The sequence below is a fragment of the Equus caballus genome, chromosome 22, assembly GCF_041296265.1.
Source record: "Equus caballus isolate H_3958 breed thoroughbred chromosome 22, TB-T2T, whole genome shotgun sequence".
Lineage (NCBI taxonomy): Eukaryota > Metazoa > Chordata > Mammalia > Perissodactyla > Equidae > Equus > Equus caballus.
Window position 1 is genome coordinate 2636124 of NC_091705.1, and position 19701 is coordinate 2655824.

General features: G+C 42.6%; 2 long non-coding RNA genes across 2 annotated transcripts; one reads left to right on the top strand and one right to left on the bottom strand.

Annotated features, from left to right (window-relative positions):
- The first annotated feature begins 2279 nt into the window (after nucleotides 1–2279).
- On the top strand, nucleotides 2280–18411 carry LOC138920101 (uncharacterized). Its single transcript, XR_011430777.1, has 3 exons — nucleotides 2280–2430; nucleotides 10809–10965; nucleotides 17905–18411. It is a non-coding gene; the product is annotated as an uncharacterized lncRNA (long non-coding RNA).
- LOC138920102 (uncharacterized) lies at nucleotides 5339–14157 on the bottom strand. Its single transcript, XR_011430778.1, has 2 exons — nucleotides 14031–14157; nucleotides 5339–5572 (listed from the first exon to the last, which is right to left on the bottom strand). It is a non-coding gene; the product is annotated as an uncharacterized lncRNA (long non-coding RNA).
- Nucleotides 18412–19701: the final 1290 nt, after the last annotated feature.

Genomic DNA, 19701 nt, shown 5'->3' on the forward strand with positions numbered 1-19701 from the left:
ACAAACAATTTTGTAAAAGACAACCCAATTAAAAAATCCCAAAAGAGGAGCTTGCTCCATGGTCAAGTGGTTAAAGTTCTGCACGCTCCACTTCAGCAGCCCAGAGTTCAAGGGTTTGGATCCTGAGTGTGGACCCACTCCACTCATCAACCATGCTTGGAGGCATCCCTCATGCAAAGTGGAGGAAGACTGGCACAGTTGTTAGCTCAGGACTAATCTTCCCCAAGCGAAAAAGAAAAAGGAGGAGGATTGGCAATGTATATTAGCTCAGGGCAAGTCTTCCTCACCAAAAAAAAAGAAAAGCAAAAAAAAATCCCAAAAGATTTGAATAGACATTTCACCAATGCAGATATGCAAATTGCCAATAAGCATGTGAAAAAAATGCTCATCATTAGCCATTAGGGAAATGCAAATCAAAATTAAAATGAGATACCACTTTACACCCACCACCTGGCTATAATACAAAAGACAAACATTAACAAATTAGAAGCCTCATTTATCGCTGATGATGACGTAAAATGGTGCAACTGATCTGGTAAACAGCATGGCAGTTCCTCAAAATTTTAAATATATCGTATCACCCAGAAATTGTACTCCTATATAGAGACTCAATATAAATAAAAACATGACCATACAAAAACTTATACACAAACGTTTGAACAGCATTATTCATAATCTCCAAAAAATAGAAAAAAAATGTCCATCAATTGATGAATGAGTAAATAACATGTAATACATCTATACAATGAAATATAATTTGGCAATAAAAAGAATAAAGTACTGATACATGCTGCAACATAGATGAACCTTGAAAACGTTATGCTGTTTGAAAAAATGTCAGCAACAACGAAAACACATCTTGTACGATTCTATTTATATTAAATGGCCAGAACAGGCAAATTTATAGAGAGAGAATGTAGACTGCTGTTTGCCAAGGGCTGAGGGGGGTGACAGAGGGATGGAAAGTGACTGCTAATGGGTAGGGCGTTTGTTTGGGGGGTAATGAAAATGTTCTAAAATTAGATCATGGAGATATTTGCACAAGTCTGTGAATACACTGAGAGCCACTGACAGAATTGTACACATTAAATGGTTGAATTGTATGGTATGTAAATTATACCTGAAAAAAGCAGTGATAAAAAGATTTATCCCAAAGGTACATTTTACCCAAACCAAATGTTGCTCGGTGTTCTCGTTTCCATCCCAAATAATTTCTAGCCACATCGTCCAACCAAGCGTCAGCAAGACTAAACAAGTACAATTAAACAATTGTACTCTAATTACAAGCCAGCGTGGGAATTTCCCACTCAACCCCAACCCCATTATCTCATTCCCAGGAAAAATCAAAGTTCAGGATTAACTCTCCTTGCAAGTCGAAGTCCTAAGACATTAAAGTCCAAAGGAATTAAAGCATCAAACAGAATTTTGCTGTTCTTGTGTGAGTTAAAAATCCAAAGTCTTAAGGTAAAATTCGCAAACTATCGTTCTCAAATTCTTGTTCAGCTCAGACTCAGCCAGAATCTCAGCCGCTGAGATTCCCAGTCTCAGCGCGGGCGTGAAGTCCAACTTCCTCCAGCAGCTGTTGCCTGTTTCTCCCTGTGATTGGGTGTAGTGTTTTTAAAGGAACTGTTCCCAAAGTGTGGTCCTTGGACGAGCAGCAGCAGCAGAAGCAGCCCAGAATTTGTTAAAAATGCAAATTCTCAGGCCCCACCCCAACCCTGCTAGATCAGAAACTCTGGGGTAAGGTCCAATAATCTGTGTTAATACACTGTGGTAGGCAGCCTCCCAGATGCTCCCCACAATCTCCATCTCCTGGTTTTCATGCTCTTGTGTAATCCCTTCCCCTGAGTATGTGCTGGACTTAGTGACTAGGTTTTCATGAAAAGACTACAACAGAAATAATGAAATGTCCCTGCCAAACATAGTATATAAAGTCCATAAAGACTGTGGCTTCCATCTTGGGCACTCTCTGGCTCGCTGGCTCTCAGATCGCCAGCTGTTGTGATGTCAGGACACTCAGGCAGCCTATGGAGAGACTCACATGACAGGAGCTGAGACTTTCCAGCAGCGGTGTGAGGGAGCTTGGAAGGAGTCCCTCAGCAACCAACTCCAGTGAAGCCTTCGTCTGACACTGATTCTCTGGCCAATAGCTTGACCGTAACCTCACAGAGGCCTTGAGCTAGAGCCACCCAATGAAGCAAGACTTGGATGGCACGCCCACAGAAACTGTGGGATAATAGAGGCTTACCATTTTAAGCTGCCAAGTTTTGCAATCATTTGTGACACAGCAATACGTAACTAATTCCCAAGCCCTCAGGTGATTCTGATGCAGGCTAAAGTTTGAGAACCACTGTTTTCATACCAGGAATGATCAGTCACCAACTGAATCAGAATTTCTCACTCTTCCCCTTGCCTTTCAGTAAGGATCGGGTAAGTTGTTGACGGTTTCATCTGCCTCTTAGGTCCCTAATCTTTCCTGACGCTGACAGGGCCTGCATTATTTGCTAGACTGAGTGCCTCCATTCCTTGCTTTTACTCTCTCCTTGCTTTTACTCTCTCCTTGCTTCTAAGCCCCACTCATTTCCTGTTGTTGTATAGTCTGCTATATTTTGCCCTAGGGGTACCCTCTGGAAGGACGAAAGTCAATAACTTCTAGTCTGCCAAAATCATCTGCTGTTGAAACATTTCTTGCTCACTCTCTTTTCCTGAGATGGATAACTTGCATCTAAGGAGATGGCTCCCATGAGAATGTCCGCTAAGCCAAGCTGCCTTTGGTTAACGTCCCACCTCTGCTGTACCTTTCCCTAGTTTCCTTGAGTTTATCAAGCACTATCCCTTGGAGCCGAAGCAAATCTGTATCTCCAGCTACAGTGTCTGCATCACCTGGAAACTCCACAGTAGAGCTTTGATGAGGTTAGGTTGGTGAAATTGATCGGTAAATCTGACCTATTTGCTAAGGCTGTGGTCCTCGCCCCTGGTTGCACGTTAGAACCACCAGGAGCTCTAAATAAGTGCTGCTCCCCAGGCCCTACACAGATGGCTGAAGCCACACTGCTCAGTGACTCTACCAGTTTTAGGGAGCAATCACTCCACTGTTCTCACTCTGAGTACTCTGTGCAGCGCCGCCATGCAGTCTGATGGCTCTTCCGCTTCCACCATAGGTGTCATTCCAGTCTGTCTTGAGGCCTCTCTTCTCTTCATCAGTGAGATGCCTTTGGCTACAGTCTCTGTTTCTAATTCAGTAATAGCTTATATCTCTCTCACCTTTTTATTACTCCCTTTAAGAGCAATTGGATCAACATTGGTCCACATCTCCCTATCCTGGCCTTCGGATCCCCTTTTATTTCACATTAGTCTCATTGTTCCAGGTCCCTAACTTCCTAAGGAAGCCTCTTTCATGCTTTATCTGAATTAGTCAGTATATCAGCCAAGGTTCTCCAGAGAAACGCAGTCCATAAGATATACGTATATATATTAAGAGATTTATTTTAAGGAATTGACTCATGTAGTTGCAGGGGCTAGCAAGTCTGGAATTTGTCAGGTAGGCCAGCAGGCTGGAAACTCAGGTAGGATTTATGTTACCACCTCGAGGTAGAATTCCTTCTTTTCCTGGAAACCTAAGGTTTTGCTCTTAAGGCCCTAAACTTAAAAGGTTGTATGAGGCTCGCCCAACATTATCAAGGGTAATCTTCTTTACTAAAAGTCAGCTGATTGCAGATGCTAATCACATCTACAAAATACCTTCATAGAAACATCTAGACTATTGTTTGACCAAACAACTGGGCACCATATCTTAGTTGAGTTGACATAAAATTTAACTATCACAGTTAATTTGGGAAATATTTTGGAATATTTTAACATATCAGGCCATCTGGTACATGTAGGTTTGAACATGTGCTGAGTTGGTGGATTGTTCCATATCTCACTGAACCGGTCTCTTAGTCCTAAGTTCAATTCAAGGGCTGGGTCTCATTTCGGGAGGCAGTAAAGCAGGTGGGCTCCCAAAGTTAGACCTATTTGGTGCAAGTGTTTGCATCAGGTTATTTAATAAGAGGAATTTCTATGGAACCAAAAGGAAAACAATGGTTAGTGTTTGGAGCAGACCATAAATCCAGTCTGAGTCCTGAGGGTGGCAGTCGGAGATTTCTAGATGCTAGGCTAGAAGCACCTCCAGATGGAGCGAGGACAGGCAGCAGCGATCTGACAGATTTTCCTGGTTTGGAGTTCGAGTGTCTCTGGCAATCTTTCTGAGCAGCCCACACAGCAACAGGCATGAAGATTGCCCATACATGAGCTGTTGTGGTTATTTCTTGGAAGTTTGTATCCCGTTGTCCAGCTTTAGCTTGCATAGTTTCGGGAAAAGGGCAATTTTAGTTCCCAATGATTCAAGTCAGAAAAATGGGAGAAAAACTGGAAACACTGTTTTAGAGAGTTGTAGCCAGATATTGGACGAAACAAAAAGAATTCAGGATCCGGTCCAGTTTACAGGGAGAAAGCAAAACTTCAAAGACAATTAATAGGACTAGAATCTGATATCCAAAAAGGTGTACTATAGTTTTCCATTAAAACATAATTTTTCTCTCTACAGTTATTCCCATTTCTATCAGAGATAATCAAAGTAAGACTAATTTGTTTGCTATATGTCTAGTCTAATTAAACTTAGCCTGATTATTTACATAAGTGCAGTAAGAATAGTTAATTGATCATATAGGCTCTTTTAAGTCTGCTTTGCTGGACATTTTCCCAAGGAATCTCAGATTGGACTCGGAAATCAAGCCAAGAACTCACCATCAAATTTTGCCTGTAACACCTAAAGTTTGGGAGAATTCCTCCCTTTTCAAGGTCTCCAAAATATCCTGAGATTCCTGGGCCTGCCAGGAAGGGACTTTGCTTACTCACCCAGTAAGGCTGCCAGGAACTCTGTAAGCAAGGTTCCAGGCCAATTTTTCCAAGGGGCTTTATTGTCTCCTTTAAATCAACCATAGTTCCTTAAAGCTGTCTGGTCATATCTGGGTCTGTGCATATGTTTCTCAAATATGACAATTCAGTAAAAGCCTTGGTAATATAACCAAAGTGTCTAATTGTGTCCTGTTACAAGAAGAGCAGAATCTTATTGAGCTTATGCAAATAACTATATTGCCATAAAAATAATAATACTCCATAAGAGTTTCCAAATTCTGGGGGGATGAGATAGGGAGAAAAAGTAATTGTTTCATCTCTTTTCACAAAGATATGCTTTACCCAATTGCATAGATAGCTTAAGAGAAAAGGTTTCCTTAAATCTAGAAAAACAAAACCTTAAAGAACCAGCAATGTTTCAAATAAAATGTAACAAAAATTATAATCATCCTCATCAGTTTATTCATTCCCATGTCATTAATTCTTCTTGATCTTGATCTTTTGTTCAGAGTTTTGTGCATCCAATTTTTTTCTTAGCATTCTGTAATTTCTTACCTAGTTCAGTGGTATGATCTGAAAGTTGTCAGAAACCCACACTTATTAAAGTCCTTTTCATTAGTCTCCTTTCAGATGAAGCACTTTTGCAAAATATTCAGAGTAAGACAATAACTGTCTGTAAATGACAAAAGACAAAAATGGCCATGATTAAAGATATGATGAGAGTTCATTACAATGCACTCGACAGTGGTTATTCCTGTGACATACAACAGTTTAAGATGATAACTGGAATTATTTCCGATAACATTACATATCAAATTTTTAGGAACTCTCTACAATATCTGAAACACTGATATTAATAACATATACTCATACAAATACAACCTAAAGAAGATTTAGCATCATCCCTTATTTGGCAATGCTTCCCATATAAGTGAACATATCCAATGAGCCTAACCAGGTTAGCCTCTCTCTTTTTATAAGGAGAGAGAACAAATCTTTTAACATGTTCTAGAGGCCCTATGGAAAATCCCAAAGTGAGTTTGAACTCAAAAAGACTTCATTTAGAATTCAATTTGGGGGAAGTTTGTCAAAAATATCAAAAGGTTTTAAAACATTGGATTAAATAGGATCACAGGTCACTGTGAAACAATACTTCGTTAACCATTTAACCAAAGTGACAATTAAAGACTTTGAAGGCAAATATAGAACACTACTTAGTTGTAAAAACAAACAAACAAACAAAAACTTTAGCTCTTTTAATAGAGAAGACGCTTTCCTCCAGTGATCTGAGACCTGATAAAGACAACATGAAGCACAGAAAATTGTTTTGATAAAACACAGAATCTTTGCTTTCTAGGGAGTTTACTTAAAAGATAAAGACAACCTTTCACAATCTTATCAAGAGCAGAGGAATAGTTCAAGAAAACTTTGTCCTGGGGCTGGCCCCGTGGCCAAGTGGTTAAGTTCGCGCGCTCTGCTGCAGGCGGCCCAGTGTTTCGTTGGTTCGAATCCTGGGCGCGGACATGGCACTGCTCATCAGACCACGCTGAGGCAGCGTCCCACATGCCACAACTAGAAGGATCCACAACGAAGAATATACAACTATGTACTGGGGGGCTTTGGGGAGAAAAAGGAAAAAATAAAATCTTTAAAAAAAAAAAAAAAAAGAAAAAGAAAACTTTGTCCTATTCTTAGTGAAAGAAAGTTAAGTTTTAGTTTTACGTGAGTACGCTATTTATTAAAACATTTTTTAAAACCTTATAAGAAATTTATTTCATTTTTAGTCAGCTTAACTGCACATGGTAAAATTCTCCTTCTCTCTCTCTCTGCCTCCCCAACTTTCCATATCCACTTAATTTAACCTTTATTCCTCTCTGTCCATTCTGAAACAGCCAGTTCTACTTTAGGACAAAATTACTTTCATTTCTCGTAACAAAAATTCATCTCCATAGCTTATATCTTTTCTTAGCCAAAACACATCCTACTTTCCTTGCATAGAGATATTTCCCTTATTATTTTTAGCAGCCTTAGTTATGTATATCAATTAGAATTCTTAACCCTTAGAAATCTTAATTTTTAGTGAAAACTAAGAAGTAGGCAATTATGTACTGTTACATGAGTATCTGCAGATTGACAAAGTTATGAGTACATTTCATAATTTCTAGAAGCACACATTTTCTTATAGTAAAAAAATATTTCTTTATGTGGCACAAGACATGTTTACTGACAGGTTCAAATATCTTTAGTTTCTCTGTAATAAGAAGCCAAAGGTGAGTAAATCTATGTTCAGTAATTAATGTTCAGTATTTTGTCTTATTTGGAAATAATCTAGATATTCAATGAATTTCCATCATTTAACTTAACCTAGCAAAATTCTAAGCTTTTAAGTTACCAAAAAGATTTGGATAACTATTTAGTTACCATAAAACACAATTTTTGTTGAAAAGCTCACTTATAAACTTTCATCCCACTTCATTTATTTAATTCACTTGTTCTTGACAATCATATTTGGATCACTCATGAAAATTTCATGAGACATTAAAACAGCTAGCCGTCATTTTACGTTATTTTTCTTGCTGACAAATTTTGTGACAGAGATAACCTGCGCTTATTAGACTAATAAACCCCGGTAGAATAAAAGTTATATGTCTGCATTATATTTAATGCTGATAAGTCTGAAGACATACATATTAATTAAACCAACAAACAAACTAGCTTTTATTTACTAAAGATTATCCTAGATCACGTGAATTTGAAAAGCATTTGGGTTAGTTTCTATTATATTTCTGAAAGCTTAGAAATATTTAATTTGGGACTTCTTTATTTTTCCTTTAAGTCTATGAAACAGAGCTTTTTTGCAAATTAATTTTGACAATACTATCGGAGGTAGAAAAAAATCACATACACAAAACACACTTCCGTAAACATACATAAACACAGACAGACACAGAGACGCTATAGCTTCTGTTCCAAGATTTTAGCCATGAATCAGATGCAACAACACAAAGCTCACTAGCTTCTAAGGAGCAGTTGAATCCAAACTGTGTCTGCAGCAGATGAAACAAATTAAGGTTACCCACTCACACGGCGAGCTTTTAATTCATATTTGTGGAGAAGATTTTTTAAAGATTTGTATTTGTCATTTACAAGTCATATCTGGGAGGCTGTGGACTAGATTTGGGGAAGAGAGCTTTCATAGCAGTTTGTGTTTTAAAAAGCCCCTCCCCGACCCGGCCTTCTTTTTCTTTAGTCTCAGGTGACTGAGGGTGATGTTTCCATTACCTCGTGGTGGAGTGGTCACATTTTAAAGACATGGTAAAATTTACATATTCAAGGGACAGAGAAAGAATGTAAGCTTTTTCTTCTGGGGGTTTTGGGATATATTTGTCTATTATCAGAAGTCTAGGGTAATTATGATTTAAATTTTTCTTAAATTCAGGACAGTTCAGTTTCCTAAGCCCTGATCCTTTACAATATCTACAGGCATCTTTGGGGATTGTTAAGGTTAGGTGGACGTTCAATTCTCTAGAGCCACGTTTCTGATTTTGTAAAGACTTGATTTGTGAGATAAGGACAGCTGCTTTTAACTCCTCAAAGGACTGGGTTGCAGCCTGAATAGTATCAAGGAACTGACCCACCTATCAAACTACATTCTCTTTAATTTTCTTCTTGTTATTGATACCGACCCTCATATCAGTTTCCCCACTTTAAACCCAGCAAATATGGAGTTAAAAGCAAAACACCCTTTCCCTGCTTAGCCTGGCTTCCTGGCTCCAGAATCCACTATCCTCTGTGGAGACAGACACCACCAAGGACAAGCACCTGGATTCGTTATCTCCTCCCCACAAAGAGATACAGGCTGGTGGGAAAGCTGCTGACTAGCAAGGCCATATGCTCCCCCTCCCCTACCTAAAACCCCAAATAAAAACCCTTCCTTTTAGCTTTTCGGGGAGTTTGGGATTTCAGCATTAGCTGCCCTCTCTCCTTGCTCAGCGCTGTGCAATAATAAAATTCCTACTTTCTTCCACTACACCCGGTGTCAGAGATTGGCTTGCTGCACAACGGGTGAGCGAACTCACTTCAGGTTCAATATCATTATCAGGGGGAAGAGTTCCAACTAAGATGGATCCAAAAGTTTCTTATGTTCTAGAACTTCAGGGTTATAAATAAAGAGTGGTCATTTGGGTCACTATGGTGTGGAAATGATAAACTCATTGGACCATGCTGATTTTGTGTAGCAGCAGACAGGCCTCATCTAATGTTTTCTATCCACTGTGAGCCTTAGCAGTGGTCATGTGATGGAAGGATGGGCATGGCACCAGGCAATAAATACCCAAATGAGAAGAGGAAGGGCCCTGGTACAGATATTGGTGGCTCTAGGGGCCTTTGCTTCCTTTCTCCCTCTTCCTCCTCACTAGTGGCATCAATAACCCTGTCAGCGTTGCCCTTGGTGTCAGGGATGCCTCAGGAGGTATATTTCTTGCTTCTACCTGCTTCAGGAGAAAGCTGAGGGATCTCAGGATCTATGGTATCTTGGAGGAAGTGAGCATACAGCCCAGATAGATCTTGAAGAAGATTATAGATTTGAGGGTCTTTAGAGACACCAGTCAGTTGACACATTTCAGCGGCTGTGAGTAACAATTCCTGTTCCAAAAACCTGCAAAAGCGAATTAGTTCCCCTCTCTTCTTCCTCTTGAACAAAATCATTAAGAAAAGTTTGAATTTAAGTTAAAGTATAGTTTCTGACCTCAGTTTACACTTCTTGATTTTCTCCTGTTACCTTAATCTTATGTATTGTTACCAGAAAATTGTGGACGTCACTGTGAGCCCTCTTTGCAGCTGGCCACTCTTCTTTCCAGGGTGTTTCAATTGGCATCTCCAGGACTGGGCTCTGCCTCCACCAGCGTGGTGCTCACAGGGTCTTTGGGCAATGCCCCTAGGCCTCTGGGCTGTGTTACCAGAGCCTCTGCATCCTGGTATGCTATGGCACTGAGCAAAGCTCAGGAAGCTTCTGAGGGGTTTTGCATTTATCAGAGAGTTGGTGTACCTCCTCAGCTTCAGGCACCAGATGTTCAGGACACTTGTATTTGTCCACTTTTTTTTGGTAACATTATGCCAGGGATTGGATTCATGCTATCCTATTGGGTCGAAGGTATTAAGAATGACAGCAGCCAGTGAAGCATGGTACAGAGACCATAGGCCTGTTATATTTCCCCTTTTGTGGTGCTGCTGGTTGCCAGTTGCAAGGTTATTTCACTTGTCTGGGTTAGGACACACAGCCCAGGCTTGACCCACAGACTCAGAGGTCACAGGTGGGGTATCGCATCCTCCTTACCTGTAGGAGTATCCTTTCCTCATGCCTTTACCCCAGAGCCGCTCCTTGGGCAATGATAGTTGCCTTGCAATCCAGTCCACCTTCCTTAGCTCTCCTTGGCCTCAAGGAGCCTCACACACATTAATAGTCAATTAATGTCTTTGGGGCCCAGGACAGGCCACCTCAAGATATTCTGCAATGGCATGTTGAGTATTTTGAGTTAAAGTTACTTAAAAAGCCAAAAGAGGCTTTCTGAGCCTCCTGTCTCTGTTCCCCTGAAAGCAGGAATGAATCTCCCATGTGAGAGGTGCTCTCCTTGCATCCTTATCACCAGAGCTGGGGGATTCAGGGCTGAGAAGCTGCATAGACAAACCTTGTCATCCTCAATTCGCCACTATTTACATGCCCCAAACCTAACTGTCTTTGTCCTGTCAATTCTTCACAAATTAATGTTTCTTTTTGTAAAAGATATATATATACTGCCTGCTTTGTTCACTCTCTGAGCATCGTCTTTATGATTCTCCTGTGTGCACGGGATTAAAGTGGGTTTTTCTCCTGTTAATCTGGTGTTGTGTCAATTTTACTATTAATCCAGCCAGAAGAACACAAGAAGGGAAGGGGGGTATCTTCCCCTGCCAGACAGTTCTGGTGAGCCAGCCAGGAGTAGGCATGCTGGCTGGAAAACTGCTTTCTCCTTGAGGCTGCTGCAGCTCAGAGATCCTGGGACATCGGACACAGAAGCTGGCAAAGAGGTAAGCCGTCTTACCACGCCAGCCTCCCAGATCTCTGTCTACAGAGTCCAATGGGAACAAAAGTGGAGAGGGCTTCTTTTCCTCTCTCTAAATTTAGATTGGCAGGAGGAAATATTCGTGAAACTAGTTTCTTGGACTTTAGTGACTTTGGTACTTGGTGAACGAGTACTCTTGGTTTTGTTGGTTCTTTCCTCCCAGAGCAGGGCTTTGGTTTCCTTTGTCTCTGTCATTGTGTCTTTTGTCATAAGGAGGGAGAAGTACAGGGCAGGGGAGCAGGCACAGCCCTGGGTAAGCCTGCTGTTGGAGCCGGCCTCACAGACCAGGGAGCCTCACGGTTCTCACCAGATCGGTATCTGTTTAGACAAACTTTGCTGTGGGTTCCCTCTGCAAAAGCAGGATGAGATTTTTCCTTCCATCTTTTTCCGTCCTGAGAGCTTGGCTTTGTGACCAGTGGAAATATTTTCTCTGATCTCCACCGTCCAGAAGGCGCATTTACTGGAGTGCGCCTGGAGGCCAGTCAAAAGACCCGGGTTCCAAGACACACAGTCCCAAGCAACACTCTCTCTGTCCAGCGGCACCAGCTCTTAGGGGACTGTCATAAAGGGTCCGGTCCGTAAGGACCTTTGTCATCTCAACCTTCACTGCTTGTTAGTGCTGGAAAAGTCCCATTCCAGCGGCGTCTGCCCAGTGTCACAGATCAGTGGGTCTGTGACTGGAGGCCTCCCATGCTCCTATGGGAGCCCAGAGACAGTTTTCACTACACCATCCTTATTGCCTGTGCAGCAAAGGTCTTTCCTTTCTAGACTATCTTTGGGAATGAACTGTAGGATCATGGGGGCTCCATCATCTGCGCCCACTCCAAGGACGCCTCTTGTGTCCATGGTAAAGATTTATTCTAAGCCTGGAAAGTTACTTCCGAGTCTTTCCATAAAAAGGCTTATTAGACTGAGTCACTATTGGAATAAATATACTAATAAAGAAATTACTCATCAATGGCTAGATGAGGGATCTTTCAAATTGGAAAAGCTTCTGTATTTAAAAAATTTTTTTAGAGAGGGGCTTTGGGGAGAAAAAGGAAAAAAATAAAAACTCTTTAAAAAAATTTTTTTTAGAGAATCTCATCATAAGTTGCTGTGGAGAATCAAATTGAAAGGAGGACACAAAAAGGTATAACAGCTGGCCTTAGAGATTCCCTTGATAAGATGAAAAAAGAAAAATCAGAATTAGAGAAAAAACTAAAAACCAAATCTGATGTAAATTCCCCTACTCTTCCCTCTTATGTTGCCCTTTATCCTCAACTTCCTGTCCCTGACTATCCAGAAGATCCTTTACATCTCTGGGCTTCTCCCTCGAAATCCAGTTCCAAACCCAGCCCCAGCTCCTCAGCCACTTCTCTTAACTGCTAAACATCCTCCAACTTCTCCAGAAAACCCCTTCAATGCCCAGCTACCTAATTCAACTTCCCTCTCCTTCTGAGACTCACAGAGGGCACTTCAGGTTTACCTCCAAGCTAGAGGAATACAGGTTACTTACATGAATGCTGAAAGTCAGGAAGTAAATTTGGCAGAAGCACCTGAGAGGGGCGGTCATCCCTTATGACTCCTCCTACTTTCCAGGGCTCAGTCAACAGACCCTGCCAACTACAGACATCCCTATGCAGCGCTCCATGCAGTGTCCTCTGTGGATGTGTCCTGGGCCACTGCCACAGAGAATTCATGTCCTCCGGACAGCAGCTGATCTTTTAAATTATAAAACCCTTCTATCTCCATTGTCAGATGATCCTACAAAATTCAGAGAGGCATTAGAAAGATTAGTGGCTATCCATAACCCAACTCATGGAGACCTTGACTGGCTAAAGGGGCATTCTTCCAGCCCATGATTATACTGTAATTATCAGAAAACCAGATGGCCCTGGGGAGGAACCTGCATTGGGGGTAACAGATGGGCAGAATCTCTCCCAGGCCCTCCTACAAACGCCCAGAAAGTAGCTCAGTTGGAGGCTGATACTCAAGGGTTAATAGGAGCCATACTAGAGGCATCCCCTCCCAAAGTAAATTGGTCTAAGTTTGAATCATGCACCCAGAAAGAAGACCATCCAAAAGCCTTTGTTGAACGCTTTATGCAAACTTTCCAGAGGTACACCACATTAAATCAGAAGCCCCAGAGCGTAGGAATCTCTTAATCTCTGCTTCAGTGGGAAATTTTCTCCCCATGTTAAAAACAACTCAGGGACCAGCCTGGTGGCATAGTGGTTAAGTTCACCAGTGGCCCTGGGTTCACAGGTTTGGATCCCAGGTGCAGACCTAGCACCACTCATCAAGCCACGCTGTGGCCTCATCCCACACAAAATAGAGGAAGATTGGCAACAGATGTTAGCTCAGGGCCAATCTTCCTCACCAAAAAAAAAAAAAATCAAAATAGCGTGACTGAGTAGTCAGGGCAAACGTTAAGAGTAATAATGGAAGCACCAACACAATTCTTTGAAAACAGTTTGCAGGAATGCAGAAAAAAAAGAGTTAAAGGTTGGGGCTGGCCCCGTGGCCGAGTGGTTAAGTTCGCGCGCTCCGCTGCAGGCGGCCCAGTGTTTCGTTGGTTCGAATCCTGGGCGCGGACATGGCACTGCTCATCAGACCACGCTGAGGCAGCGTCCCACATGCCACAACTAGAAGAACCCACAGCGAAGAATACACAACTATGTACCGGGGGGCTTTGGGGAGAAAAAGGAAAAAATAAAATCTTTAAAAAAAAAAAAAAAAAAAAAAAGAGTTAAAGGTTATAATTATTGCTCTGCAGCTTGAGTCTTTACAAAAACAAAAGTATGACTCTGAGAGTAAATTAAAGCCCACTCAGAGTCTTTCCTATTCATCTTCAGACAGTTGCAGATATTGCAAAAGATCAGGACATTGGAAAAGAAACTGTCTTGTGTTAAAGCGAAAGGAAAATTTAAGAAGTAATCCCTCTGAGCCCAAACAGTCCTCTCAGAGAGTACATGCTTTTCCCTCTGAGGTGCAGCTTCCCCTCAGTTGACAGGGCCAGCTGGTCTTCAGTCACCCTCCAGAACTTACCATAAACTTAAAATAGACGATCGGGGACTGATTCTTAATTGGCACTGGTGTGACTTTGTCTACTCTCCGCTCGGAAGATTTGTCCCCACCTGCCTGCTCTGCCTCAATTCAAGCGGCAGGAGTCTCTGCAGCCTGTCTCGTTGCTGGCCTCTCAGCCCATCCAGTGTCTTCAGGCCCCCTTAACTCTCATCATGCCTTTCTAGTTTCCACTTGCTCACCAGCAAACCCTCTTGGCAGGGATGTATTATGTAAATTTAATGCCATTATAAATTGCAACGAAAAAGGCGCTTTTATTTCCCTGCCCTTGGACCAAGCCCCAGATTTCCTACTTTCCTTCCTAGAAACTTACCCTGACTTAAATTCCTCTGGAAAAGAGGAATCTTTAAAAGATGTCCCAAGTAAACTCTGGGCCACATATGCAAATGAAGTAGGATTGTTCTAAGTGCAAAGCCCACACGCATTACTTGGAAAAAAAATAACCCATTTCCATCAGTAGCCCCATCCCCTCCCTCCAGAGATGCAGTGAGGAATTAGCACCAACAGCAACTCTCTTTCACAGTAGAGTGTTTAAGTTTTCACCTCCTCACCCTGCAACACCCCAACTTTGCCAGTAAAAAAGGAGGGTAAGTTTGATTCAGATGGAAATCAAATCTATGGATTTGTATAGGACCTAAAAGCCTTAAATTCTTTTGTGATCCCTGAGCATCCTGCGGTCCCCAATCCAGCTGTCATCCTGACCTCCACTCCTGCTGACACAGCCTGGTTTACAGGCATTGACCTCTGCTCTGCTCTCTTTTCCATCCCATTGCACCCTGACTCACACTTTCTTTTTGCATTTACGTTTGAAGGGAGACAATTCACATGGACTCACACACCTCAGGGATATTGTGAGTCCCTCTCAATATTTTCCCAGGTCCTTAAAGCTGACTTGGATTCTGCAGCCCTTACTCAAGGCTCCACTCCTGTTCAGTCTGTGGATGACCTCCGACTCTGTAATCAAACTGAGCAGGGAGCCCTCACAGGCCCCTCACTCTCCTGAAGGCACTCCATAAATCCCCCAGATCTAAACCTCAGTGGGTGCAGAAGACTGGGACCTACTTAGGGCATGAGCTATCTCAAGGCGTTCCAAAGCTCACCCCCAAACGCTGTGCATCCATTTTGTCCATCCTTCTCCCCAAAACAAAAAAACAGGTGAGCAAATTTTTAAGAGCGGTTGCCTACTGTCGCCAGTGGATTCCTAACTTTGCAGCTCTTTCCAAATCTTTCTATGCCCTTCTCCCAGAGCCTGTTTCCTGGCCTTCAGAGGCAGTAACCTCCTTTGAAGCTTTAAAATGAGGTTTGTCCACATCACCAGCTCTTGGTTTCCCTAATTTTGCCAAACCTTTTCATTTATACGGCCATGAAAATAATGGAATTGCTACAGGCATTCTCGGACAACCCTTTGCCTCTCAGATACATCCTGTAGCATATTTCTCATGCCGGTTAGACCATGGGGTATCAGATATGCCCCCATGCTTACGTGCAGTGTCCGCAGCTGCTGCCTGGTTGACAAAGCCAGTGCTCCAACATTAGGCTCTGCCAGTCATCTCTATGTCCCCATGCTGTCTGCTATTTTGCAAATTCATAAGACACAACACCTCTCTACACGGTGACAGACCTCCTATGAGTAGGCTCTTTTAACCAACCGTTCCATCCTGTTACATCGTTGTAACACACTTTAAATCCAGCTACTGGGTGGGAGAGCGCCACTGCATTCCCCATGACTGCCTCACTACTATAGAAATGATCTCAAAGCCACTAGAGGATCTCTCAGATATCCCGTTAGATCACCCAGATTTAATTCTATTTTGTGATGGCTCCTGTAAACGAAACATCCAGGGACATGTAATAACTGGCTATGCTGTAGTCTCCCCACACGAAACTCTGGAGGCAAACTTTGCCTACTGTAAAATCAGCCCAAGCTGCTGAACTCATGGCTCTTACTGAGCTTGCACATTAGCAAAAGGAAAGACTGCCACTATTCACACAGACTCTAAATATGCTTTCGAAGTCTGCCATGCTGTTGGCGCAATTTGGAAATTCCACGGAGTCTTAACTTCTGCAGGAACTCCTATCGCTAATGGTCATTAATTGCTGCCTTATTAAAAGCTATTCACCTCCCTGCTAAAATTGCCATTGTTCATTATTTAGCCAATACAAATGTTACCAGCACAGTGGGTTCTTGTTGTCCCCCAGGATAGAAATCAAGAGAGACAACAAACAAGAGTAGAAAAGTAAAAGTTCACTAGCTTGTGCACAGGACAGGCACAAGGGAGCTGGCACGGAGAGCAAAGGGGCAGGTGACTGGCTCCTAGGGAGCGGGACTTTGGGGCTTATTATCAGGCAAAGGCTGCAGGGCAGGGCCTTGTCATGGTGGGTAGAGGTGGGGTTTTCCTTGCACTTGCACAGTTGTTCGACATGCCACCACATGCAATGCATGTATCATTAGCATGCTAGCTCTCCACCCCTGGGTGTGACTTTTAGTATGCTAATGGAGCTAGGGTCACCTTCAGTGGACTCCTGGGCGCTAGGGCACATGCATGAGCCCAGGAAAGTCCAGAGGCTGCGGAATGTGGATCTTGGTGACTTCCTTCTGATTCTCCTAGCCTGCCGATTGGTTAGGGGCCTTATCTTGTTAGGCCAGGGGCCTTGCAGATGGCCCTGTCTCTTTAGGCTGGTTCCTGTCTCACTAAGGAGACTGATACTATATCTTCAGGAAACACAGGGCTGACAGAGCTAGAGCTGCTAAATATGCAGCTCAAAATGGACTCCCTTATCTTTTATCTAGTCTGCAAGATAATTGTTTTTGCCCCCGTAGCCACAAAATTTCGGACCAAGTTATTTCCCAGGGCACCACTTGTAAATCTCACTAAATTTCTGGAGGAAATCACTTTACTCCAGGAAGCCCTCCTGGGCCCACGCTGCCCTTTGCGGCACTACAAATGGATTTTATACATCTGCCCCCAGCTTCCGGCTATTCTCACTGTTTTTTGCATGTTTAGTTGATGGACTGAATGTTATCCGATTAGATGGGCCGAGGCCACAAGAGTGGTAAAAAAAAATTAACAACTGAAATTATCCCATGTCTTGGCATTCCTTTGTGGATTGAATCAGATCAAGGAACTCATTTTACTGCAGAGATAAACCACCTGCTTGCAAAAACTCAAGGGTACTCATTAAAATTTCATACCCCTTTCTATCCTCAATCATCAGGGCAGGTGGAATGTAAAAATGTAGGCGTAAAAAGGACTTTAGGAAAGATCTGTCAAGAAACTGGACTAAAATGGCCAGAAGCATTGCCTTTAGCCTTTATAAAAGTCTGGAACCCCCCAAATTGAGAAATTGTAGAAAACCCTCTTCTGTATCATAACTCCAAGTTCTTTTCAGCCTTGAGGGTCTTATTCCCAAGGTTTGGAGATGATGAATTGGAAAAGGCGATCTTAAATCTCTCCATGGTCATGGAGCGAGAGTTCGATACCACCGTGCAAACTGTACAAATACTCCAGTGGGAAGTTGACAGCTTAGCCTCCGGGACTCTCCAAAATCATCGTGTGCTAGATACACTGACTGCCCAGCAAGGAGGAGCTTGTGCAGTCATCAGTGAAAAATCTTGCTTCTATGTAAATCAAACGGGACAAGTAGTATCTAACTTGAATTTGTTAAAAGAGAGGATTAGTGTGTTTTATCAGATAAACGAAGCACAGACATTCTGTTGTACTGATCTATTTCCAGGAATGGGGAGCTGGTTTAATGGGGTGAGGGGAAATGTGTGTCAAATTATTCTTTTCTGTCTGTTCATTTTCATGCTGATCAGTGTTCTTGTCTTTCTTTGCAGGTCTCTTACCGCTCATCCTCTAACCTGCTCTCTCTCTACAGCCACCAGCTCAGCTTTCACGTGAGACTTCCAGGGAAGTTTCAGAGGAGGGAACTGTGGGGGCCCAGGACAGTCTGCCTCAAGATATTCCACAATGGCATGTTGACTATTTGAGTTAAAGTTACTTAAAAAGCCAAAAGGGGCTTTCTGAGCCTCCTGTCTCTGTTCCTCTGAAAGCAGGAATGAATCTCCCATATGAGAGGTGCCCTGCCTGCATCCTTATCACCAGAGCTGGGGGGCTGAGGGCCAAGAAGCTGCATAGACAAACCTTGATAACTCACTAACTCAAGTCTAAATTCCTCACTAATTACATGCCTCAAACCTAAGTTTCCTTGTCCTGTCAATTTTTCACAAATTTATGTTTCTTTGTGTAAAAGATACATATACCGCCTGTTTTGTTCACTCTCCAAGCACAACTTCATGATTTTCCTGTGTGCACGTAATTAAATTAGATTTTTGTCTTGTTAATTTGGTGTTGTGTCAATTTTATTATTAGTCCAGCCACAAGAACACGAGAAGGGAAGAAAGGGGATTTTCCCCCGCCCCAACAAGGCCTTTACAATTGGTGGTCTAATCGTCTTGTAAGGCCAATGGCCCTGATCATGCTGCTCTGGGAAGGTAGTTGAATTATTATGGCAGCCATGGCATTTGGGGATGGATCCCATGGACAACACACAACAGAGGCAATATGCAAAAGCATATAGCAGCGTGAAGAACTCCCAATGAGTGGTGCTTCTTTCCCAGATGATGTTACCCACCTGAGTTAGGAGGTTAGTAAGCCAGTTGCAGCTAAAGGGCATCCCCCTTGGTTAATTGCAAGAGCAATCCTGCCAACTACACCAATTGCTTTCTGATTGTCTCAGTCTATAGATAATGATGCTATTGCTAGAAATGCCTGGGGGCTCTCACCTAGGCCTGAGTTCCCCTTTCAGAACCAATGTTGTGGCTGGACCAGCCATTGTGGTTCTCATTATGATTACAAGATGCCCCAGCAATAACCATCAGGAAACTTTGAAAGAGACAAGGTTTATTATTACAGATCCTGGACAGTACATGGAATGCCTAGGGTCACACAGTGAGGCTGCCAGTAGATAGAGAGAGACAGAGAGAAATTGAAGGCTTGGGGTTCTGCCTCTATTGGGGTCCAGAGTGGGACCTAGGGTTTTGCAGGTTCTATATTTACTGGTAAATTTAAAACGTAACATCAGGAATTAAGGCACAGGAAGAAAAGGCCAAATTAGCAGTTATCTAAATCAACCAAAGATCTCTAAAACAAAGGAGCTTTGGTGGGGGGAGGCCAGCAGGGGGGTGGGGTGAGGCCTGGCTCTTTGTCTTGTGTGGCTGGCAATGTGATTATTGGAGATAGCTGTCTTTGAAGCGGATACCTCGATAATCAAAGCTTAAGTCAGGCACTTGCATTATAAAAAACAAAAACCGACTCTCAGGGCTTACACTACACAGAAGAATAGGAGGTCACCAGCTCTAGTCACCTCACACAAACTGATTTAGCAACTATCCGTAGAAGAGAAGGCCTTTGTGAGAATTCCGTAACCAAGAGGTAAGAATGTAGCTCCCTGATAGAGCACAAAAAACAAGAAAAACTGCACTTAAAAGTGTAAGAGGCATGGTCTCACTTTGACCATGCTGGATCTTCCCCAAGTGAGCATAGTGCCATTCCAAGAAAGGTCTCCTTAGCCCACAAGTTCTCCAGGGGGGAAAGAAAAATCAGTGAAGGCATCCAATTTCCCTAGCATTTCA